Source organism: Protopterus annectens, chromosome 7.part0 (genome assembly GCF_019279795.1).
Source record: "Protopterus annectens isolate FY-2018-M chromosome 7.part0, PAN1.0, whole genome shotgun sequence".
NCBI lineage: Eukaryota > Metazoa > Chordata > Ceratodontiformes > Protopteridae > Protopterus > Protopterus annectens.
The window spans coordinates 160,383,059-160,409,975 of record NC_056739.1 but is presented as its reverse complement, the minus strand read 5'-3'; positions in this window follow the sequence as shown (position 1 = coordinate 160,409,975).

Sequence of the window (26,917 nt, the reverse complement as noted above, 5' to 3'; positions counted from 1 at the left end):
GAGAAGAAATCTGGGGACTACATACCTGTTAGTTTAACAGTAGCAGCGGGAAGAATGATGGATAGAATGGGAAAAAGGCTGTTTTTGCCACTGTGGAAGAAAACAATTTCCAGAATATTATCCAGCACGAGATGAGGGCAAAGATGTATTTGCACCTGCTTATGATTTATGATTAGATAACAAGAGAATTTAACAAAGGAGTACCAGCAGTGACAGACTACCTGGATTTCACTATGAGCTTTAAAAGGTTCCTACACAGGAGGTGATTAGAAAGCCTGTACTGGTGGGTGGGTGATAAGACACTGGCTTCCCATGAATGAGGGGACCAACAGGCAAAGCATATAAAATCAAAGTGTGGAACTTAAGAAATGCAAATTATGTTTAACTAGGGAAACCTCTTGAGACAGAAAGATGAAAGCACTGGGGATAAAAATCCTTTGGAAAAAGATAATGAACAGCACACTAACAACTATAGGAAAGGACTTGGGGGGTAGAGAGGTCATTGTGGTTCAACAGGGAGATGAAGTATGTAGTCCATATGAAGAAAAGTACAGTTTTCTAAGAACTTAGATAACAGTAAATGTCTTAATAATCACTGCTGAGGTATTCCAAACTGTTGGGTTATCTTGCCAAATAACCTGGATGTCAGGCCATGGTACCAAAACAAAACAAATTAAACTCTTCAGAGAAGAGGGGGGAGACAAATGGACAGTAGTTCCCCCTCAGTCTAGAAAGAGACTTGAGGAAGAAACAAAGAAGAGGGACGTTAGGGTGGGAAGGAATACTGCCAAAGCGATCAGTAGGAGATCGGCTGCTATGGTAACGTCTTACACAGCTATATTATGTCTTTCCTTAAATCATTGTTGCAGTATTCCAAACCTGCTGGGTGAGTTCCAAAGCTTATGAAGTATTAATGATGGATATCTGAAAAATAGGAGAACTGTCCAGTAATCTAGAGAGGACTGACCTGGCAAAGGTGGCTCTGGATTTAAAAAAAACATCCACTCTCTAAGACAGAAGACCAAGTAGCTGCTTCTAAGATCATTCCATAGTTAATCCCTTTGTAAAAAGCTCCAGATGAGACCACTGTTCTAGTAGAGTGTGCCTTTGTTGGGAATGGTAGAGACTTTCCATGTTGCCTGGAGCAAAACATAATGGATTTAGAAATCCAGTTAGCAATAGTTTGATTATAACATGGATTCCCTAGCTTAGAATTCTGGAAAGAGACAAACAGTTGATTCAACTTGCAGATATTTTTAGTCTTATCCAGGAAGAATCTGAGTTGACTATGCACATCTAAGAAAGTGTAGAATCTTTTATCCTTTGTTTTGTGGATTAAGAAACAAGGTGGGAAAACAGGCATTCCGACTGACAGTTCATTTACCACTTTATGCATAAAAGAGGTATTGGCAGAACTGTTCACCTAAACCCTGTACAAGCATGTTAATGGCTGCATAGAGGCAGCTGTGCCCACCAGGAAGAAGTACAGAACTAACTCAAAAAACAAACCATTCTGGTGGAATCAAAAAATCAATTGGTGGTATAACAGGAGGAGTAAAATCATGGCAAAAATTAGGAGGTGCAGCACCCAGCAGGACAAAAACACTCTCATTAAACTAAACAAACAAATCAGAGGACAGATAAATTCTACCAAAGCCAATTTTGAGGTACATTTGGACTCCCAGGCCAAGGACAACCACAAAGCATTCTTAACTACGGCCTCAACCGCAAAGGCAATATACAATTGTGTGCAGAGCTCATTGTAAATTGAGACACCTCTACTGAGCCAGAAGATATGGCAAACCTTCTAGCTGATAAATTCAGCTCCGACTTTACTCCTCTCTCCCCCTCAGCCTTCCCTCAGGAAATATCATCAAATATAACTCCCCCTACTATCACTAGGGAACAGGTCCTTAATGCTCTCTCTAAGCCCAAGAACACTGGATCAATGGGCCCAGACAATATCCCAGCATGCCTACTAAATAGCATGAAACATGACCTATTAGGGCCACTGGAATTACTATTTAATGGTAGCCTACAAACAGGCTTCATACCTCATGAATGGAGAAAGGCAACAGTCATCTCTCTGCACAAAGACCCTGGAAAGTGCAGCCCCATAAGTCTCACTAGTCTTATATGTAAAGCCATGGAAAGAATTATCATGGAGATGATCAACAGAGATATAGTAAACCTCCAGACATAGGACCCAACCCAGTCTGGCTTCATTAAGGGCAGATCATGCCTACTCAACCTGGTGGACTTCTTTGAGAAGGTCACCAAAGCAATGGATGAGGGAAAAATCATTCACACTGCCTACCTTGACCTGGCCAAGGCATTTGACATAATACCCCACTCAGGCATTGTTGACAAATTCAAGAAGTTAGGTACAAACCCATATGCCACCCACTGGATAGCCAACTGGCTTGCAGACAGGACACAGGAAATTAGAATTGGGGACTCCACCTCTATAAAGAGGCCAGTCACAATTGGAGTCCCTCAGGGATCAGTTCTTGGACTGCTCCTTTTTGGTATTTACTTCTCAGAAGTGAAGGCCAATGTCAGTGGTCTCTGAATAAATTTGCAGATGATTGTAAATTAGGAGCTGTGATTGAATATCACACTGACACAAATGTTCTCCAGGAGGGCTGACAAACAACTGGTGTCAGAGCCATGGACTAAAACTAAATGCTAAGAAATGGATAATAGTATCCTTTGGGAAGTCATCCATCCCTGGTAACTATCATATTGACAACACACCCAGTTGACCCAGTAGTCAAGGACTTACAGACACACATAGATAGTAATCTAGCCTTTGATCATCACGTGCCTACAGTGGTGAGGAAATCATTTTATGTTGTGCAACTTATAAACAAAGGTATGGCATCTAAGTCCAAGGAAGTCATTGCTCCAATGTATTCGGCATTCATCAGACCTATCATTGAGTACAATGCCCCTTTGGTGTGTACCTAATCAGGCATATCCAACAAATGGAACGTCCACAGAGGTTCCTCACTAAAAGAATACAGGGCATAAGTAATATGTCCTATGCAGACCACCTCAAGCCCCTATCCCTGTATTCTGACTCCTACAGGCCTTTGAGGGGAGATTTATGCCTGGCATACAGGGCATTTTTAGACCCCACTCCGATGGACCTCCTGCATATCTACAAAACAAACAGCACCAGAATTACCTGCTCTAAAGACTTAAACCTAGCCTGTGATATAAATTGGACCTGCTGGAGAGATAGGTATGCATCCCAGAGATTATCCCATCTAATAGAACATCCATGTGAAGCAAAGTTCCTCCTTAACCCAATTCAAGTGCAACTTGGACAATTGGATGGGAAACCAGAAATTCATCCCTGGTTTGGCACCTATGTCTCTAATGGACACAGGTAAGCTGTAAATGGTTCATCTCCTAGGCCCATGCTTACATTTATCAAGGGTGTCAAAACTTGACAGAGATTTGGGATGCATGGCTAGGCTTAAAAAGACCCTTGTGGTCATTATCTTATTAAACACCTATGAACCTATGGCCCTCAATGACACTCTATCCTTGTAAACGATAAAGAAAGAGGAGTTGTGATAATTGCCTTTTGTTCAGTGACTGATCTAGCTGAGTTGAGAGCTACCAGAAGAATGATTTTCCAAGTACAGGACTAGGGAGAGGCAGAGATTGCTGGTGCAAAAGATGGGAGAGTGAGCTTCTCCAGCACAAAACTGATGTCCCAAGTGAGAGGGATAACTTTCCTTGGATGATTCTGGTGCATTACACAAAACTGATTAACCTCTAATGCGGTCAGAAAAAAAGGATACAGAGGTATCCAAGCAGATATGGCTGAAATGTGTGCTTTAATAGATGGATAGACTATGCCAGATTTCAATAGCTCACTCAAATACAGGAAGACCATTCAGGCATCAGCCTGTACTGAGTGTTATTTTTAGTCAGACATTTTGCTATATAAGATTTCCTGGAAATAGGTTTCCTTGCCTCTTGGAAAACCTTAATCATGTCCTCAGAAAATTGGTTTCTAAAAGAGATCATAATCCTATAATTTATAATGAAAGGTTTAGGGGTGACAGGTTGGGATGCAGTAATGAGCCTTTCAGTTGCATGAGCAAGTGCACTGAGGAGGGTAACTTCTTGTGATGGCCTCTGGCTAGGTAGAAGAAAAGAGGGGATCAGTACTGCCTTGGTCAATAGGGAGTTACCAGTAAGATCTTTAGGTATTCTCTTTTGATCTCTAGTAAGATTTTTGGGAGAAGAGGAAATGGAATAAAGGCATAAATCAACATCTCTTTCTAAGGAAAGTACATTGCATCTGTTTTTCCAAGCTTGAACACAGTGGGTCTTGGTGCAAAAGTGTGGAAGTTGTTTTTTTTTTGATGGAGGTAAATAAATCTGTCTGAACCATTCCCCCATTTGTGTACTTTTTCTAAGATTTCCCTGTTCAGCATCCATTCACCTGTTTAGAAAGTCTGACAGAACATTGTCCTGTGAGGGAATGTAAACCACTTAGAGAGACAGGTTTGCTTTTGTGGCCTGCTCCCATTCCAAAAAGAACCACTCTCCACAGTTGATGAGATCTGGTACCCTCCCCCACCAATTCTTCATGTACCACATGACCTCTGTGTTGTCTGTGAACACTCTTAATGGGCCTGGGTCTGACAATGGGAGGGGATCTGCAGGGCTTGTATTAGTGCGCTCTTCTCCTTTAGATTTATGTGTTTCAGTCTTAGATTTGTTGGCCATTGCCCTGGGACTCTTAGGTTGCCCGTCCATGTTTCCACACATTGATGCATCTGTGTGCAACTCCTGTTGCAGTATCTGCACTTTGAAGGGTGATCCCAGGTTGAGTTTTGTAATCCTGTGTTGAGTTTTATCTGTGATATCTACCAAAGGATTTCCTTGTCAGGCAAGGCAGGAGGGGAATATGGGTGTTGAGGAGATGGGAATGTTGGGGCTAGGTGGATTTCAGGTAGCACCGGATTTTCCTCATATTGAGTCTGGCAAGAGAGGTATTATGTGGATTGAGGCTGCCATGAACCCAAGTGCTCTGAGGATCTTCCCTGTAGTACAGGACTGAATAGGAAGAAGACAAAGCAAGTAAATGGTGAGGTTATGCACTTTGTCTGGTGGCTGGAAAGCTTGCATGAGTGTGATATCTAGTCTGCACCCCATCAAAGCTAGGTACTGGGTCGGTTTCACTGTGGACTGTTTTGTCTTAATATCCACTGGGAGGGCTGAGAACATAACCATACCTCCTGATCACAGAACCTGTAGTAGCTGCCCTGGAGGAAGCTTCTACTGCATCATAGCTGCATTTTATTCTGTGCCTAGCCACTCTGGGAAGTCTTAGCCACCATACATAAGACCTGTTGCTTACTGCTTGGATCCCAAGGGGATGGCAATGATTTACTTAAATTGCCCAGAATAGAGAACACATATCTAGTAATTTAGGTCTGATGATTTAGAGCTCTAAAACCAGACTCAAAGCTGTATAAACCCTTTTCCCAATCTGCCCATAGCCCTGCCATCTTTATCTGAAGGAAAAGCACTGGCAGCAGGAAGTGACTTAGAGAGCTTGTTTGCGGAATTGGAAAGCACAGAAAGGTCAGCCACTGGGATTATGTGCAGTCTACAGGTGCTCTGGGAGCTTTTTGAGCTTGGTGGTTGTAATTCAGGTGCTGTGGAAGTGGATGTAAAGGCATCAAGGAAAGCTTCTAGAACAGGAGGTATAGGTACAGGATCGGCATGCCTATTTCCAAGAGGTTATAGTATCCTGTTGAACATCAGAAATCTGCTTAGATTCTCTTTCAGAATGTTTCATTATATTAACAATAGTTTTCCCAAAAGAAGCTTTTTCAACAGGGAAGTCAGGAGAATGGGAATCTTCATCATCAGATGTCACTTGACTTGGCGAATGGATGTGGGATAAATAGGCCGAGTGCTCATCTGAATCTGAATAATTCTCATCATCCTCAGAAGAGGACTATAACTGTCTGTTCTGGGGAGTGGTAGGAGAAACAGAAGTGGGAGTAGATCCAGCAAAGGATGGTGGCCTGTGCCTTAAATAGGATCTGTGAAAAAAATATATCCACTCCTTTTCCTTGGACTTCTGGGGGAAAGAAACATTTTTATTTTTTTGTTTCTTTTTCCTAGGTTCAAAGTCTGCTTTGACTAAACACAGAAGTTCTGACCCCTGATAAACCTCAATGAATGACTCTGGAAATTTCTGTCTAATAAGGATCTGAGGTATGCATGTTGGTGTTTTGGAGATAATTAAGTGGAGCTCCCCCTTCTTACCATCATCAGTAACTCAATATTTTCAGATGTGTGAACCTAAGATGCTATACCAGCTTCCAGTGGGGTCATAGTAGTAGGCCTGTGAGTTGGCATCAGGCTGGTAAATTCAAGTCTGACTGGGCAGGCATGATATCAGGCCTAGGCATCTTCAACTTTTTCTTTGCATGGGCAAGATCAGGGGTAGAAGGGTCTCCCATCTTTGCTTTGAAGAGGTACTTAAGGCACTGCGTTTCCAAGTAGGAATTAAGAGATGAAAGACATGTTATTGAGGTCCTACAGGACTTGCAGATCATACAAATTTTTATAGTTGTGCTCTGCACCTAAGCAGAAAAGGCATTGTGAGTAGAGATCCCTGTAGGAAATCTGCCAACTGCAATAGCACCTTCCGTTCCTAGCTGACGTCTAATAGCACAAACAAACAACAATGCAATTGAGAGAAAATAAGGAAGATTCCCCTAATGGGGCACATATCTGAACCAGAGAAGGTCAACAGTACCAATGACCACATGCAGAATAGACTGATGGGTGCGAAAACTTTGTTCAGGTTCGTGGTGAGGTAGTCTGAGGATTTATGCTTATATGTCTGCTTATGTATCTTTTTGCCTATGGGCTTAGGTTATATGTCGGACATATGGCTCTATGGAAGATTTTGGCTTTGGTATACCAGATATCCATATCTCCATATGGGTAACATAACTGAATACGGTCCTCCAGCCATGGCCTGTAATTTGGCAAGATAACCCAACAGGTTGGAATACTGCAACATTGATCTAAGGAAGGATATTTATTTCATGAGTGAAGGAAGACAGCAGAGGAGTGTAAATGTGTTATTAATAAAGATGGAATAAAGAGAGAAGAAAATATTTTTTTTACATGCAAGGGAGTGGGTGTTAAGACAGAACTGAAAATATTAGTCAAAAAAGAGTAAGATTACAGTAAGGATGAGAAAAGACAGAAACTCTCAATTAATGAGAAAAGACAGAAACTCTCAATTAATGAGAAAAGACAGAAAATCTCAATTAATGAGAAAAGACAGAAACTCTCAATTAATGAGAAAAGACAGAAAATCTCAATTAATGAGAAAAGACAGAAACACTCAATTAATAAGAAAAGACAGAAACTCTCAATTAATGAGAAAAGACAGAAAATCTCAATGAGAAAAGACAAAAAAATCTCAATTAATGAGAAAAGACAGAAAATCTCAATTAATGAGAAAAGACAGAAAATCTCATTTAATGAGAAAAGACAGAAAACCTCAATGAGAAAAGACAAAAAAAAATCTCAATTAATGAGAAAAGACAGAAAATCTCAATTAATGAGAAAGGACAGAGACTCTCAATTAATGAGAAAAGACAGAAAATCTCAGTTAATGAGAAAAGACAGAAAATCTCAATGAGAAAAGACAGAAAATCTCAATTAATGAGAAAAGACAGAAAATCTCAATGAGAAAAGACAGAAAATCTCAATTAATGAGAAAAGACAGAAACTCTCAATTAATGAGAAAAGACAGAAACTCTCAATTAATGAGAAAAGAGAGGAAAACCTCAATTAATGAGAAAAGACAGAAAATCTCAATGAGAAAAGACAGAAAATCTAAATTAATGAGAAAAGACAGAAAATCTCATTTAATGAGAAAAGACAGAAAATCTCAATGAGAAAAGACAAAAAATCTCAATTAATGAGAAAAGACAGAAAATCTCAATTAATGAGAAAAAACTGAAACTCTCAATTAATGAGAAAAGACAGAAAATCTCAGTTAATGAGAAAAGACAGAAAATCTCAATGAGAAAAGACAGAAAATCTCAATTAATGAGAAAAGACAGAAACTCTCAATTAATGAGAAAAGAGAGAAAATCTCAATTAATGAGAAAAGACAGAAAATCTCAATGAGAAAAGACAGAAAATCTCAATTAATGAGAAAAGACAGAAACTCTCAATTAATGAGAAAAGAGAGAAAATCTCAATTAATGAGAAAAGACAGAAACTCTCAATTAATGAGAAAAGAGAAAATCTCAATTAATGAGAAAAGACAGAAACTCTCAATTAATGAGAAAAGAGAGAAAATCTCAATGAGAAAAGACAGAAAATCTCAATGAGAAAAGACAGAAGATCTCAATTAATGAGAAAAGGCAGAAACTCTCAATTAATGAGAAAAGAGAGAAAATCTCAATTAATGAGAAAAGACAGAAAATCTCAATGAGAAAAGACAGAAAATCTAAATTAATGAGAAAAGACAGAAAATCTCAATGAGAAAAGACAGAAAATCTCAACGAGAAATGACAGAAAATCTCAATTAATGAGAAAATGCAGACAATGTCAATTAATTCTCTACTTTCACCTTCATTAAAGAGAAGGAAGGAAGGAAAGTAGACTGTCAGCTTTGAAGGCGGAAAGTGAAAGAACATATAATGAGCAGGGTATTGAAGAATTTAGCAGGACAGCAGGGAATGTACAGGTCATAGTCATCATTATATAGGGTGGCCTACAACTATTTCACAAAACTACTGACTATTGGGCTAACATCAGCAGCAGAGAACCTCTTAGAGAAGATAATGAGGGAAATATAATTGGCTTCCTGGACAACAGATAACTTCAGAATAAGCAGCAATGATGGTTTGCGAAAAACAAGCCATCTTAGTCCGAGCTGATTCAGTTTTCTGACTGGTTCATACTGGAACTTGATGAAGGAAACTTGGGTGATGATGCATATGCTGACTTCAGTAAAGCCTTTAACTCAGTCCTTCACAGGAGGCTTGAAAGCCTTTAACTCAGTCCTTCACAGGAGGCTGACAGATAAGTTGACTAAGTGGGTAGAAGGGTGGATGCATAGCAGGAAGCAAAGAGCAGTAGTCAAGGATGAGTCTTATCGAAGGAAAGAGGAGTGTTTAGTCATGGGACTAGTGTTTACTTTGGCATCATTAAGAAGAAAAAAAAGAAGCTGTTTAAAGATGACACTAACAACTGACAGCAGTAGATGGATGCCTAAGCTGTCCGATGGACCAGAGGAAACTGACAGGGAAGTCTGAGAACGGGCATCTAATGTTTGATGCAGGGGAGTGTAAACTAGTATCTAATAATACCAAGATGGAATATCAAATGGTGTTGTGACCATACAAACCACAGTCCAAGAAAAATACTCTGGTGTCATAATAACAACAAGAAAGATCCACCAGGTGCAAACAAGAAAGCTGTAGACAAGACCAGTAATATGCAGGCTTGCTCCCTTGGAGGAACAGACTCTTAGAGCAGATAGATTGCAATAATATCTCTGTAGATTAAAGGTCAGGTCATGGCTGGAGGACAGTATTCAGTTATGTTACCCATACAGGGATATGGATATCAAGCTAGTGAGATGACACAAACAGGTTTTCTGTGCAATAAAGGGAATGGAATTTATGTGGAACAAAGAGAGACTACATTAGTTAAATTTGCTTTTTGGGGACAGATGAGAAAATGGATACATAATATAATGCACATGATATGATGCTATGAAATTCAGTTCAAGACAACAGTAAGAAGAGGGAGCATGATTAAGGGCACAGAACTCAACATGGATGATTGGAAGTATTGTTACATGGAAATAGTAGTGCATAAATAGAATGGGTTACATTAGTGGGTGTAAGACCATATAATCTCTCAAGAAGTACTAGGATTTGTAGTTGGCTAAGGGTAGGGGTGCAGAAGTGATGCCTGAAAGCTACAAGCTAAACAAATAGGGGATGCTGCATGAAGAACTTGTCTTTTTCTGCTATCACAGCTACGTAATGCAATTTAATGACAGAGAATAAGAAAGTGGATTGCTGCTTTACTCAAGTGTGGGACAGAGAGGATTGCAATGAAATGGACAATGGCAGGAATTGGGGAAGGGATTAGTGGGGTACAGTAGAGGTTAGTCCTGCCTCCTGCACTTTTCAGTGTCCTCACTTCTGATAAATCTGTTGAAATGGTGAGCAGCAGTAATCCCCTATTAAAAGATATAAATAGTCCAGCTGTGGAGGATGAAGGCTAATTCTGAAGTGTGATTTGAAAAAGCTGACCAAGTGAGCGAAGTATATGATGTTAAAGTTTAGTGCACACCAATGCAAAGCACACTATCTGAGGTATAACTAGTCTTTGATTAAAATTGGTTGATTGCAAGACTGTGATGTATTTTCATCTCCTTGAGCTCAGGTCATGCCTGAAAAGGGTCAATACAGCTGTTCACTTATCCAGTAACCAGAGTAAAGAAATATTTTGTGTGTGTGTGTGTGTGTGTGTGTGTGTGTGTGTGTGTGTGTGTGTGTGTGTGTGTGTGTGTGTGTGTCTGTGGTAGGAGGGGTCTACTGTCAGCAAAGAAGGAAAATGATCGGGGAAGTTGATCACATCTGGATTAGACCACCATGAATGGAGTGAGAAGACAAAGACAACAGCAAGCAGAGTGTTGGGTGCATCCTCAGAGTTATAGACACAAGAAGCAAAAGAAGTCATACTTCCAGGCTGCAGTCTCAGTCAGATTGTGTGTACTTGTCAAGATCATACAAGGAGAGGACATTAAGCTGCTGGAAGGAAGCCAAGAGAAGAGTGTGTGTGGGCTGGAGGGTAATATATGATCAGGAACTAGAACATCTGGAGATCTTCTTGTGAGAGACCAGAAGAGTCAGGGAGAGACATGACTTTGGAGCACAAAACTATGATGGGGATGGATCTACCTGAAAAGACCGAAAGCACAAAACACTGACAACGACATGGCCGACACCACATCACCGACAACCTAAATATCGACAATGGAATAAAATCATTAAAAAGGAACATAAAATTCCCTTTCAACTGCTAGCAGGGGAGCTCCACCCCCACATCCCCCATAACTTTAATATACCAACTCCGAGATCACACTACATTGCAGGAATGGAAATCTTTCCATTCCGCGCTATAGTGAGATGCAGGTAATGCATTGCCGGCATTCCGAATGTCAGGTAGACTCATGGGGACATATGAAGGGGTAATCCTGATGAGGAACGACAGAAGGACTGTAAGAAATACTGACAGGGAGGTTGTACTGACCAGTTATTCTCTTAATCTGCAGAAGTACTTTATGGGGAGCACTGCAGCCCAAGTGAATGGAGTACCACAACAGGTAGTTGGCAGGACTCCCATGGAAGTATTCAAGAGAACATGGGGCACGTAGGAAATGGATGAATGGGAGAAGATGGCTGGATGAGAAGTTAAAGGAAGTGCAGGAAAGTCATTTTCCTTTGGCATCAAACAAAATTAATACAATGTTATTTAATGCCAGATTCAGTAAATGTATTGTAGAGGACTGCAGAAATGTTAAGCTTCAGGCATTATGTAGTTCACACTGAAGTGATTTTGAAGATATGCTGCCCAGTATACACTAAAAGGTATATACTGTATTTGCTTTGATTAAGTACAGGGGCGTGCAGATCCTAGGGGCATTTATTTTTTGGTGCATATTTATTAGAGCAGTTCACCTGATTGTATTCTGAATGGTGGCATAAACCACACCTACCCTGACATCACCATAATGTAAAGTTAATGAGGTGGTGGCTCACTGATTGAGGGTTAGCTGTACTAAGCCACATTGCAGCTTAACACAGCACACTGATGTTGTGCATAATTATTTATTGATGTGGTCTCTGCTTGGAGCCTTCCTTGAGAACCAGAATTTATGGCTGAATAAAATTGTTAGAGCTGAGTGACCCCCTGTATCTGATCTCTGGCTCCAGCACCAAGAAAATGCAATGTAAAATCTAACAGCTAAGTTTCAGGCCTCAGTGGGATCACTGATTGTGAACTGATAGTAATCATTCTGTTGACACACAAAAGGCCCAAAGGGCATCATGGTGACACTGTACTTTTATCACATTGTATAAATGCTACGTCTGAATCCTTCTACATCCAGATACTTACCGTACATATAGGTTACTGCATATCTTGAGAATCATAGTAGCAAAGCACTGTTGAGTTTGCCTGCCACTTCTTTTTTCTCAGTGTTTATCCTTGGCAAAAACTGAGAACTATAATCATGTCAATTTAAAAAAAAATAGTGAACGTACACATTGTAGCTACTATGTGCTACCTTCAAAACAGACTGGTAAACTTGGTGTGGTGCTCCTGCACAGAGTATGTTATGCCATCCTCCTCCCTGTCCTTTGTGAGTTTGCTCAGAAATAGTGCTGATTTGGATGGCCTTTACTGGAATAAGCATCTGGGAAATTATGTGAGTTGTTTACATAGCTGATGAATGTTGAAAAAGGATAAAAACACATAAAAAAGATCAGCTTAAAACTTGCGCCATCATCAACATGAGACAATGAAAAATACAAAGTGATGGCCAAGGCAAAGGGAGCAGAAACACTGATGGGAGGTATGAGGACTTGATTGCCTCTCTGAAAACAATATGGCTAGAAATAAATGAGTTAGAACAAAATGTTAATTGTCCAGATAAGAAAAGAGGCTGGAAGAAGTGGACAGTGTGCTGGCCAAGCACTCTACTACACCACAATCCCTGGTGGAAAATAACACAGAATTAAAAGCCAGGACAAAGGTGGAAGAAGCATGTTTAACTACATGGAGCCCAAATTGGTGGAGATGGAAGATCAGGCAAGGAGTACAGACATTAGAATAGTGGCTATACAGGAATACGTGCAGGAGACAGAGTCTGTACAATTCATTCCAAAGCCAATGGCTAAGTGGAATGATCTACTAACTGTTGATATTGCGATTGAGAGGGTCTACCAAATGGTATGGCTACCAGCAGCTGATGGGGCAGGAAAACCTCAGTCAGTCATAGTCCAAATTCAAACCTTTGAGGTGACAGAGAAGATACTGGTGGAACTGTGGAAACCCGGAAAAGTTTTGAAGGTAGGAGAAGTCAGAGTGTTTGTGACATATGACTTCTCCTTGGAGACTAGAAGAAAGAGAAGGACATTTAAGCTGACAATCCAGCATACTAAGCAGAAGGTGTTCAGATGATGCAGTTAAGAATTTTTTTTTCTAGAAGCCTCTAGGGCTTTTAGAGCCTGAAAAGGCCATGGTGACTTTGCAGAAACTGCCTAACCTGCCTAGATATAGTGAGAACAAAGGGAAGGGGCTGTGTCTAGAAGACCAACAGAAAGAACAAAAAGAACAACAGAGTGTGGTTGGCAGAGGGGTGGGGAAAGTGGAGACCCTCTCACTATTAAAGAAAACTACAAGGAGTGAAGGAGAGGGTTGCAGTTTTACAGGAAGCTAGAGCTAAGCAAGATCATTATGAGGACTTGGGTTAATAATTGGCCCCCAATGTAATGAGGTGATATAATGAATTAGTGAAATGGATCAGAGGGTTTCTCCCTGTGAAGCATTAATGGTTGGCCCCCAATGTAAGGAGGTGATACAATTAATTAGTGAAATGGATCATGATATAATGAATTAGTGAAATGGATCATGATATAATGAATTAGTGAAATGGATCAGAGGGTTTCTCTCTGTGAAGCATCAATGGTTGGCCCCCAATGTAAGGAGGTGATACAAAGAATTAGTGAAATGGATCATGATATAATGAATTAGTGAAATGGATCATGATATAATGAATTAGTGAAATGGATCAGAGGGTTTCTCCCTGTGAAGCATCAATGGTTGGCCCCCAATGTAAGGAGGTGATACAATGAATTAGTGAAATGGATCATGATATAATGAATTAGTGAAATGGATCATGATATAATGAATTAGTGAAATGGATCAGAGGGTTTCTCCCTGTGAAGCATCAATGGTTGGCCCCCAATGTAAGGAGGTGATACAATGAATTAGTGAAATGGATCATGATATAATGAATTAGTGAAATGGATCATGATGTAATGAATTAGTGAAATGGATCAGATGGTTTCTCCCTGTGAAGCATCGATGGATATTCTTTCTCTGATTGAGCAGATTCTCTAGGTACTCTGATTCATTGTTTTTTCTTTTTGATGACTGAACAGTATTTAGTGCCATGGGACAAGGGTAGGTTTCAGCTTTAACAGCCATTAATGCATGATGCATTAGATGTTTGACATAGCTGGAGGGGAAGCTATTCCTTTTGAGAGTGGGAGATGCTCAGTAATGGAATGATAGAGAAGTGACTTGATGTACATCTATTGTCTCTACGGAACCAAGGGGTAAGCGTTAAAGACTGTCAATAGTTCCTGTGTTTTCTGGCTGTGACAGACTGGTGAGAAATAGGGCTTTGCCTTTTCATATATACTTAGTGGAAAGAGATGACTGCATCTTTGTATTTTATTAATGCAGTGGTGTTAGGCTGTTTGGGTTGAGAATACAGTTTATTTGAGTGTTGGACTGGATGAGTTGGCAACCAATAGTGAGCTAGAATAAAGTACATCACTACTGGTTATGTTGGTAGTAGACATGTTACTAAGTCAACAGGAACTTGGTAGGCCTAAACACTCAGAAGAAGGGCACAACAATGTAGCCAGTACAGACATTACTGAGCCCTCAGTGACTGGGTAAGTCTAGACATTCAGAAGAAAGACACAATAATGTAGCCGGTATAGAAGTTACTGAATGCTCACAGACTGGATAGTTCTAGATATTCAGAAGAAGGGCACATTATTACTTATTCTATGTTCATGAATAATTAGGGCCATGAGCAGCCTTGTCTGTATAAATTCTATTAATTATGAATGTGTTACCAACCATATGAGTTTAGTAAAATGCTTTGGAAACAATGATTTTTCTCGACATTGACATTCTTGAATTTCTTGGGTATATTGGGGGTTATGTATTACAGTAAGGCAAGTTTTTTTTAATTTATTTTTCTTTTCCAGTCTGTCCTACAAACTATGTGTGTGGCCACAGACATAGCTGAATGGCTGGGAACTGCTGTCGATCAGTTGTGTGATGGACTGGCATATAAACCTTGCTTTAGTGTCTGTGTTAGACATGCCAGTATTGCATGCAGGTTGTGTTGCTGTTTAAAAACATCTAATATATTACTTAAGAATGTGTGATTGATCTTTTAAACATGCAGAGCTCTTTTTCCTCATGGAACTGGGAGCAATTCTTAAGTGCTTTGGGTATGTGCAAAATTGGATGTTATCTAGAAATGACGTATAAAATAATACTACATTTTCATCCTGTCCATCAAGTTTCAGCAATGTCAGGAAAGCACTGAACTGTTTGCAATAACTTAATTATTATATAGGCTTTGTATTGGAGGTAGGCAGGGTCTATGCAGTAGTGCAGAGAAGCAGTACTTGTAAGGGAAGAAAATGAACCAAAACTACTGGTGAGGGGAACCTAAAAGGTGGAGAGGATAGGCTTATAGAAAGGGGGGATAAGTTGAAGTCTAGTAGTATGAAAATGGATACATGGTAAATCAGTATAAATTTATAATGAAATGTGTAGGGGAGGAGGAGAAAGAATGGCCATTCATGCACTGAAGCAACAGCCATAATTATGATTTGAGGAAAGCAATGGAGAAACAACAGGGGAGAGAACAAGTCTTCAACCTTGGGAGCCTTAATGTGTAAAATTATTAACTGATGGATCAATTGGGGGTGGAGTTTTGAGTATGATGAACTATTAGCTTAAACACTTACGTGAAGTAGGACTTTTGTAGCATGGTGGGGAAATACAGAAAAAGTAAAATGGGAAGGTGGTGAGCATGGCACAGTTGTACGTTTGATAATGGGAGGTGGAGAGACCAAGGTGATAAGATGCTATTGGATGCTTGTGGCAAAGTTCAATTTACTGTTAAGTCTAAAAGTGCACATGTTTTGGTGTGTGATGCCCCACCACTGGCCCAGTAATCAAGGAGCCTCAATCCGTACCACTGGCAACAGTGGGGGAGATACATTGGGAGGATGACAGGTATACACACACACACACACACACACACACACACACACACACACACACACACACACACACACACACACACACACACACACACACACACACACACACACACACACACACACACACACACACACACACACACACCTGCGTTTACCAGCTATGCTCCCTTCTGTCCAGACTATAAGGTAGTTATCATTGCCACCAGTCTTATCAGCTACTTTAAGGCCCTTAACAAAGGGTGTCCAGTCTTACTGTATAACGTTACTATCAATACAAATGGTAGTTTGACCAAGAGCAAGGCTATTAGGAGTGGTCCACAGTTTCACCAGATAAATATGCAAGTACTCTCAGAACTTAAATATTTCTAGACAGATCAGCCACAATGAAATGTTTAAACATTTAATAATAATAATAATAATAATAATAATAATCATAATAAAAGAACAAGACAGTACTAAAGATATATATATATATATATATATATATATATATATATATATATATATATATATATATATGGGTCTACCTGATAATGCCGAAACTGCAAAATGCTGACGACGAGAACATCGACACCGGAAGATCGACAACGGAGATGATCAACAGTTGAACATCCCGATGCTGAGAACACCGACATGTTAAGGTAAGTGTGGGGTTAGGGTTAGGGGCGGATTAAGTGAGTTAGGGTTAGGGTGCGGGTTAGGTGAGTGTGCGATAGTGGAGGATCTTAGGGTTATGGTTTGGGTTAAGGTTAGTGCATAGATAGTTGTGTATGCAGGGTTTAGTGTAGGTCTGTAAAGTTTTTGGTGTGCTTGTGTTGTGTGTGTGCTTTTTGGACAGGGGATTTGTTTTGTTTGTTGATTGTCGGGATTGTGGTTTGTCAGGCATTTGAAGTTTCGTGTTTTTAAACTTTCGGTTTTGTGGTGTCGGTGATTTCGTTGTCGGTGTTTTTACGTGTCGGTGTTATCAGGTAGACCCATATATATATATATATATATATATATATATATATATATATATAAATATAGTAAAATCAGAGTTCAAAATCACAGGAAATATTTAAAACAACATTGCATGACAGTGTGAAATAAATAAAGAAAAATATCTAAGCTAAACTTTGCTATATTCGACTATCTCTAACAGAATTCTGTACCCTAGGACACTTAGTTAGAGCAGCAAGACAGATGTGGTGAATAGATTCTCTGGCTGATGTTGTCAGGTCAAAGGCAGAATACAGAATGCTCAATCGCACTCTCAGAGACTTCTTAAATTAATATCTCAAAAAGTACTGCTGAGATAGCTCGCAGAATGAAATAATTTCTTGTCATCTGACTCTATCCCAGGTAAAACCCCCAGTGCTGAAAGCTAGCAGTATTTACCATCTACCTGTGAGAATACATACACAAGGGCTTTTCCTCAGATCTTTCCAGATCCTGGAAGTCATAAAGCAATAAAACACTTCCAAGACAATACAGAAAACTTCTCAGCCTAGACATTATGTCTGTTACTACACTGAAACTGAAAGATAATATATTTTTATGGCCTGGTCATAAAGTAATTTAATTTCAGCTATTTTTCTGAAGTTAACCTCCTATGCCCCAGTTGCCACTGTTAACATATATACATTTAAACAGCTGGTACATTTCTGTTCTATTCTAGTAGGACATGCTGTGGTTATATTTTAAGCACTTTGCAAAAACCTTTTCAACACATACTTTTGTAACAACAGTTTGATATACACCTGACATACAGTTATAATACATTTGTAAAACACACATCTTCTATGAATCATATTGATATTCACAAATGGCACACAACCATTTACAAAATTCCAGACAGCTGTGCTGTCAGTATCTCCCTTTGTCATACTTCTATATAAATCATGTTGATATTCACAAATTACATATAATTATTTACAAATTTCCAGATAGCTGGGTTGGCAGTATCCCCCCTTTGTCACAGGGTGATTAGTGATTATGGACGGAACTTAAGGTGGGTGTTTGGAAGGTTATTAGGTTAATCAGCTGAGTGAAGAAGGATAGGGTGTTATTACATGCTAGGATCCAAAGCAGAAATATTAACCATATCAGAGATGCATCTGGAGAGTTGTACATCATAAATTGAATTGGGGGTACACAGTGTTGGTCAGTATGACTTGGGAAGGTAAGAGGAGAAGAGGAGTAATCATATTAGTAAGGGCAGCTACTGGGATAAAGGAGGAAGAATAATTATCTGAAAAGAAGGGTGTCTCTGGCAGGCATTAAAGATGGATAGAGGAAGGAAAATAATTACAGCAGTTTACATCCCCCAAAGGCTATGGTTTCCGCAATGAGGGCAATTTTGGGGAAAATGAATATGTTTCAAGAGGGTCTATATTTAATTTGATGGGACTGTGATGTGACCACAAGAAAGTATGATGTCAGTGTTGGCCCCTGGGAGAGGAAAGTTTCTGGGAAAGGGGAGTTCTTACAAGCTTTTTTAAAACTATAGACCTAGCAGATGTATGGGATTGTAGGGCAAATAATGTGGGAGAGGTGGGATTTAATATTTTTTCCCAAGACCTTATGAGTGGTCTTGGATACATATAGTATACTTTAATGTTGAGAATGTTATTGAGTTAGAAAGAGTATGAGAGGAACCAATAACCATATCTGATTATGCCATGGTTTAAGGTTGAGCAGGTAGTAGGACAATAGATATGGTTAATGAAACACTGGAAGTTCCCGCATTGTCTTTTGGAGGATAGGAAGGCATAGCAGAAGGTTACGTGGTAGAGACAGTCTGGAATCTGAGATACTTTGGAATGGAGACAGCTGGGATAAATGCAAGGTGAGGATTAGAGAATGTGTAGTGGAGTATATGAGGCAGAGGGCTAAGGAAATGAGGTTAAGGAGGATGAGGCTATATCACAAATTAGAGGCTGCAGAATAAAAAAAGTGTACTAAGTAAGGTAGAGAAGGAAAGGACAAGAGAGAGATTAAATGGATTTTTACAAGAGGGTCTTGCACTGAGGATTGTGAGCGGAGCAGTTGTATTCTAGTAGTATTCATTGATCTGCCAGGGCTTTAACAGTGGGGTAACATCAATAAGAGATAGAAAGAGTTACTTTTGTTAATCAACATATTGGATGGCTTTTGGAGATTGTATGAATATCTGTATTTAGAAACAAAGGAAAGGGAGGAGTAAGATGTAGGATATTCTTGATGGGAAGAGATTTGGCTTCCAAGGTTGGAGGAGAAGCAAATGAATGAATTGCTAAGAAAGACTCAAGAGAAGGATGGAGGATGGCTGAAGATAAAACTCATGTACAGATGGGACCACAATCAAGGTTTAGGGCCTGGTAAAGGATAAGGTAATAGTGATCTGGGAGGCTATATGCAATCATGTGTTGCAGAGATTATGGCAGCAGAGACTTGGATAGAAGCTGTTGTTACAGTGATCTTAAAAGAAGGGGAGGACACAACTCTTCCATCCTCCTACAGAGCCATATAATGATTATAATTTTGCTATGACGGTTATTACCTACAGATTTGTGATGGCACTACCGAGACTTATACATGGATGTCAGTGTGTGTGTCGGGGGGGTGGATGAAGGCAAACAATGACATAAGGACATTGTTAATAATACAGGATGTTAAGGTCAGGCAGAAGGAGCACAGATATCCTATCAAGGCCTTTAATAGTGTTAAATGGGGATATTTGAGCTGCTATGAAGGTGGGGCTTCCTTGGTATAATAGTTAGTCTTACATAAAGGCTATATTAAGAAGCAAAATCATGGGTGGGATTAAGACTGTCTACATAGTATGCATTGCATAGAGCAACAAGATAGGGTTATCCTCTGTTCCCAGTGCTATTTGCTCTATATTTGGATCCTTTACTGATGAGGGTGTGTAATTCAATAATTAGAGGTTATGAGGACACTGTGGCCCAAAGGAAAATTCTGATGTTTGCAGAATAGCTTTGCTTACATTTATAAAGCCCTAACAGGATATGATGGCACTGTGGGAATGATTTAGGGACTTTGAGGGAAGAATGAGATACAAAATTAATCAGGGGACAGCACAGGCCATGGTGATCGACTTTACTCTGCAAGGGTACTGAGGAAGGATTTTAAAAATCTTTGGGAGTACAGTGTGATACGTTACCTTGGAATTTGGTTAGGAGATACCCCGAAGAATACATTTAAGATGATATTTGATAAGGCATTGGATGAGGTTAGGCACATCCTAGGGAAGTGGAAGATGGTATTTAGATGAGGTTAGGCACATCCTAGGGAGGTGGAAGATGGTACCTCTTGAGTTAGATTAGAGTGCAAGTATTGCAAATGTTCATTTTGCCACAATTTTTATATCAGAGCTAATCTTTTGGTGGTTGCTGCATGGGGACTATTTAAAGATGGTGAAGCAAGAAATGGCTCAATTTCTCTGGAACAGTAGCAAGCCTAGATGGTGCAGGAGTTTACGGTAATACCCAAAGATAAAGAACAAATTGTGAATCCCAGATATCAGACCCTACTTTCAGTCATATCAGTTATCGTTGCTGCTAAGAAGTTTGCAACTGAGATATGAATCTGACTGGAAAAGAATTGTACGTGAGGTGACAGAAAACCTAAGAGATGTACTGCTGTTAAAGTCCCCTACGGGAAGCTTAGAGATGCTATTATAAACTAAGGTCTCATGACTGTCTTCCAGAATGTTTGAACATGAAGCAGTGAGGGATTGGAAGGAAGACAAAGAATTACAGAGTATGCCTTTGTGTTGGTGGCTAAAATAAAGGTGGATTAAATATTGGACACCAATGATGATAGGGAAGTGAGAAGATTTGGTTAGAAGTAATAGGAGAGTATGGACTAGAAGATAATCTGGAATGGGAAGAGTATGGACTAGATGATTATTTAGAATGGGAGTGTATGGACTAGAAGATAATCTGGAATGGGAAGATTATGGACAAGATTATAATCTGTAATGGAAAGAGTACGGGACAGGTGATAATCTGGAATGGGAGAGTATTGACTAGAAGATAATCTGGAATGGGAGTACATAGGACTGGTAAGTGTATTAGGGAGGTTGAAGTGAAGAAAAGAGATACGTAAAAAGCTTAGTACCAGCAGTTACTTAGAAGGTGCCAGGTACCAACTGTGACCAAGAAGCCCTGGTGCCAGCATAGATCAGGAATACCTGTTACCAGTAGTGACTTTGCAGGAACCTGTTGTCATCTATTCCCCAAAAGGCCTGGTGCAACAGTGACTCTGAAGGCCTTGTTCTAGCAGTTACTTTGAAACCATAGTACCTTCCTTCCAGGCATAAGTATCTCTTTTCTGTCTATTGAGTTCAAATGACAGCTGGAGGATTTGGACTGCAGCAGTAGAATGACAAGAGGACGTCATGTCTCCTGAAGTATCACTTTGTACAAGACCTGCAAGGCCAAATCGCTGTGGCTCACCCAACAAAGCCACTTGGATATTACATAAAATGCAAAGACTGGACCTTACAGTATAGAGACTACAACCCTAAGTACAGCAATCAGCTGCTAGGAGAAGCACTCTGTACAACATGGCAGACTTTGGTGGTTTAGTGCACCAAAGTGCGTGAGTCTGTAACATTTTAAAATGGGTTCAGAGATGTGGTGTCTGATGTGTTGAAAGCCAGACTCCACCATAAATAAAGGCAATGACAGCATGAAAGTCAGTTCATATACTCCCTCTCCAGTTATGTGGTGGCTTATTTTATTTTTCATTAAAGCTGAAAGGCTTTGTCTTCATGTCAGATTTGATTAACTGTAGGCCAGACCATAGTACAGAGGAATGTAGGTGCACATCCTGCTCCTAAACTGAATTCTAGACCATCTCTCTTTTATCCAGGGCTAGGATGGAGAAGGTTTATGAGCATTGCTGTCATCTAGCAGAAGAGAGATGCAAGGCAGATGCATATCACTTAAATTATGTGTGGGTATCTTATGTTAAGGGGAGAAACATCACACACTGATATGAATATCCTTCTCCCTTGGTCTACTGCACCCACAAAAAGAAAAGAAAGAGATGGAAAGAAGTCGCATCCACCTCAAGAAAGAAAGAAATGGTACCCCACAAACAATTTTGCCACAGAGGAGGCAGACCTGACTGATAACCATATAATGAATGTTGGAACTTGGCCTAACCCTCCCCTTTAACTAGCTAACCCTCCCCTTTAACTTGTGAAGAGAATCCAGTCAGATCACAGAAATGAAAGAAGGTTCAGAATATGAATGGCAGTTTGCAAAGGATGCAAGTGACAGTTACGCTTCAGGGGATGGAAGGAGAGACAGGCCTGGACATTGAGACCTGTAGGAAGATCAAAAATTCTGACATGACAGGTACAGTGTGCTTGTATAGCCCTTCCTAATAAATAATTATTAAGTATAATATTTGATTATATCTGTTGTTTTAGAATATACTGAAGACCTTGGCAAGCATTTTGGCCTTCTTGAGAGGTCATGGTCCTTGTTATATTTAAATTTGTTTCTTCTATCCTCTGTTTAGAATCTGTTTGGACTCATTCATCTTGTGAGCATGTTCTGAATTACATATAAACATTAATCTATTATATCATGATTACCCTATTTTATGTAGGAGTGGGGCCTTTAAAAAAGAACCAGACTGATTTCACAAGTATATTTTTTAAAAGTAAAAACAAAAATCACTTTGTGAAGGTTCCTGTGTTCTTTGTATTTTGATTTATTGTTTGTTTTTTTATTTGCTTCTTATTAGGTGGCCGGACTGATCAAAAGGACTATTTAGCTCTGGTTTAAAGTATGAAAGTTGTGCTGAGCACATACAAACAGCATTTAATTAAAACAAAAATACACAAAATGAAACCCTAACATATACCTCTCAGCTATCCAGAATTTTGCAGTGTTCATATTTTTGCCTCATATTTTTGGTCTGCTGCTCAAAAAAAAATTATGTTTTTCTGGCAAACCACTGAGGACTGAGGTCATGAAATAATGACAGACATTTGAGTTTCAGTCTTGGTATCCTTCAGAAAATGCATTGTAAAGCAAAAACGGTTGTTCTATCAAATTTCTAAGTTTATAAGATCAATAGTTAAAATCTGTCCTTGCTTTTTGGCCTTTGTCCTCCATTATTTTTGGCTTTGGCCAGCATTCTTGCCATAAGAGGTTTATCAGCAAAACAATTTATTTATTTATTTGTTTATTTGACATTTGTTGACCGGGATAGTCTGGCTGAACAATGCATAACATAACAAAATTAGCATCAATTATATAACAGGTATAAACAATTCAAAAGACAAAATGATTATGCAACAGCTGTTACAAAATCAAGTAAGAAGAGAAAAAAGAAAACAGTTATAGAGACATTTGCAAAAACAGTTATGGAGACTTCAGTACAATTAGGTGCTAACTGCAAAAAAAAAAAAAAAAAAAACTGGTAATAAGACCTACTGGGCTGTTGTTTATGGACAACAGAGCAGTTTGAAGGCAATTTGCCTTTTGGTTACAGGAGGTATCAAATTTTATCATGAGAGCCATGCTGTAAATGGAAAGCAGGTGGTAGGTAACAAGTGTTAGGCAGTGTAGGAGGATGGATAGAAGTAGGAGGGTATCATGTAATAAGAGGAGGTAATTTTAATAAGGTGTGGGGTGGGAAAAGGGGGGAGGAATGGGGTTAACGTAGGATGATTATAGTGACACATCCAAGTACTGGAAAGGTGAGGTTTGAGAACTTTCTTAAATTCATGGACTGGGGTAATATTTCTGAGGGTCATGGGAAGCTTGTTCCAAGAAACAGCAGGGAAATCGCTGTAAAGATTCTGGCCAATTGTTTTTTGGGGTTTATGTATCTGTAAGAGACATTGGTCTTAGCTTCGGAGGAGTCAAGGGGGGTATAGAGGGAGACAAGTGTGGAAATGCTAGGGCAAGATGAGGGTTTATTAAGGATTGGGTGGATTATGAGAAGCTGAATAAGCAAGAGGTGGGTGAGTAAACTCTAGTCAGTTGAGTGTCCTGAGAGCATGACAGTTATGGGTTTTACGAGGAAGATTGGTATCAAATTGAGCAACTTTATTGCAGATGGTTTCTAGTTTGGAATGTAGTGAGGACTGTAGGTTTGTTAGGATTTGTTGCCAAAGAACAACAAAAGCCAGTAAAATCCAAAGGTTTATTCGATACACTCTAGCGCCTCGGCTACAGTAAGCCTTCAAGGAGTAACACTCAACACACCCAATACATCTTTTATACTCCCAACAGTCAATAAATCAATAAAACAATTAATCAATTAACCAATAAAATTGACTTTACATCACACTTCTCCAACAGCAATCTGTATTAAGACCTTTAGGTAACAAAGTACCATACTTTAAAATAAAAACAGTTTGTTTTTTTAAAAGTAATTTTACAACAACATTTATATCCAATTCATCAGCAGCCACTTGTTGCAAAATACTAGCTTGCAGTGTATGATATTGTCCATTATGGTATTCACAAAAATGTTTAGCTTGGGGTAATATTACATGGGGTACTATTAAAACAGGCAGTTAGTCTTCCTTCATATATAAGAGATTCTGTGGATTTTTTAAGTAAAATCAAAAATATAATGTGGAATAGGAAAATGTATTGGCTAACACTAGATGTTAAGAGTTTATACACAAGTATTCAACATAAATATGGGTTGGAAGCATTGCTTGCGAGTATGGGTGATCAGCCATTTACACACTATATACTTGATTTAGTTCAATTTTGTTTGGAAAACAATTATTTTTGTTTTGACAACAGGATTTTTCATCAACTACAGGGTACAGCTATGGGGGCCCCGTTTGCACCCATGTATGCAAACATTTTTATGGGGCTAGTTGAAAAAGAATGTATTAATAATAACCCATTTATAAAGAAATATGTCAAACTGTATTATAGATACATTGATGATTTAATTTTCTTGTGTGAAGATGGTCTGGAAGAAATGCATAGTTTTATAACTAGCATTCAACATAATAGGTTCAATATTTCATTTGATGGACTATCATATGGAAATAAGGTGAATTTTTTGGACATTCAATTACAGGGAATTAATAGCAAATTGGTGGTCACCAGTGTACATAGAAAATTTGGTACACCGCATGATTTTGTTAAAGCATCTAGTTGTCATCCTGCACATACAATTCAAGCCTTACCATATGGAGAGTTACTTAGAATCTCTCGTTTATGTAATGAAGATGAAATATTCTTGAAAGAAATACAGAACACAAAAGAGATGTTTGTTAGAAGAAATTATGACAGCAAATTGCTTGATGCTGATATAAAACGGATAACTAAAATTAGATTTGATGAACAAAATAATGAAGAAATAAAGTACAAAAGTGCAAATAGTGGTTATTTTTGTAAAAATAGAATAGTTGATTCTGATAACAGAATTTTTTTAGTATCCACATATAATGTGTGTAGCTATAAAATTAATAAAATTATTTTACATTTTTGGCAGTTTTTACAAAATTATAGTGATTTGGATCAATTATTGCAAAAAAAGTTAGTATTTTCGTATAAAAGAGGTAGGAGCATCAAAGATCTGGTAGTGCATACAAGATTTAATAGACCAGAAGTTAAAATGTCACGATTAATTTCTGAACTAGGCACATTTTCTTGCACTAATTGTAATTGTTGCCAATATATTCAGAGAGTATTTAATAATATTAATAACAAAAGCTTTGTCCCTGATGGCAGATATAATTGTAGAACAAGTAGAGTAGTTTATGCAATAAGATGTGGCTGCAATAAGTATTATATAGGTCAAACAAAAAGAATGTTCAAGGTTAGGTTGCTTGAACACATGAGAGACATCAGAAACTGCAAAATAGAGAGTCCTTTAGCTAAACATTTTTGTGAATACCATAATGGACAATATCATACACTGCAAGCTAGTATTTTGCAACAAGTGGCTGCTGATGAATTGGATATAAATGTTGTTGTAAAATTACTTTTAAAAAAAGAAACTGTTTTTATTTTAAAGTATGGTACTTTGTTACCTAAAGGTCTTAATACAGATTGCTGTTGGAGAAGTGTGATGTAAAGTCAATTTTATTGGTTAATTGATTAATTGTTTTATTAATTTATGGACTGTTGGGAGTATAAAAGATGTATTGGGTGTGTTGAGTGTTACTCCTTGAAGGCTTACTGTAGCCGAGACGCTAGAGTGTATCGAATAAACCTTTGGATTTTACTGGCTTTTGTTGTTCTTTGTTAGGATTTGTTACCTATAGAAGGGGTTAGGGGAAAGGTAGGCTTGAGCAAGTCAGATTATGGAGTCGGGTGTGAGGAACCTTTTGTTTCTGTACAGAAGGCTGAGCTTTGGGTGGGTTTTCTTATACAGTGAAGAACCTGAAAGTCAAGTTTAAGTTGGTCATCTATAATTGCTCCAAGGAGCTTAGTATGGGGTTCTGGTTTGATAACTGCATTATTGAGGGAAGAGATGGTAAATGAGGATTTGAAATGAGAGAGGGATTTGGGGAGGAAGAGTATAAGTTTAGTCTTTTTTAGGGTTGAGTATGAGTTGGTTGTTACTAAGCCATGACTCTGTGAGTTTGAAAGACTCTTGTGTCAGGGATAGTAGGTCAGAGGGATTGTCAATAATGGAGATGATAGTACAGTAATCCACATGCTGTATAAGGGATGACTGTGGGCAGGATGTATAAAGTTAGTAAAGATGTTAAAGTGAAGTGGGGCTAGAAATTAGTCCTGTGGTGGTCCCATTTTGATAAGGAGAAAGGGGGGAGAGAGCTGAGATCCATTTGACAG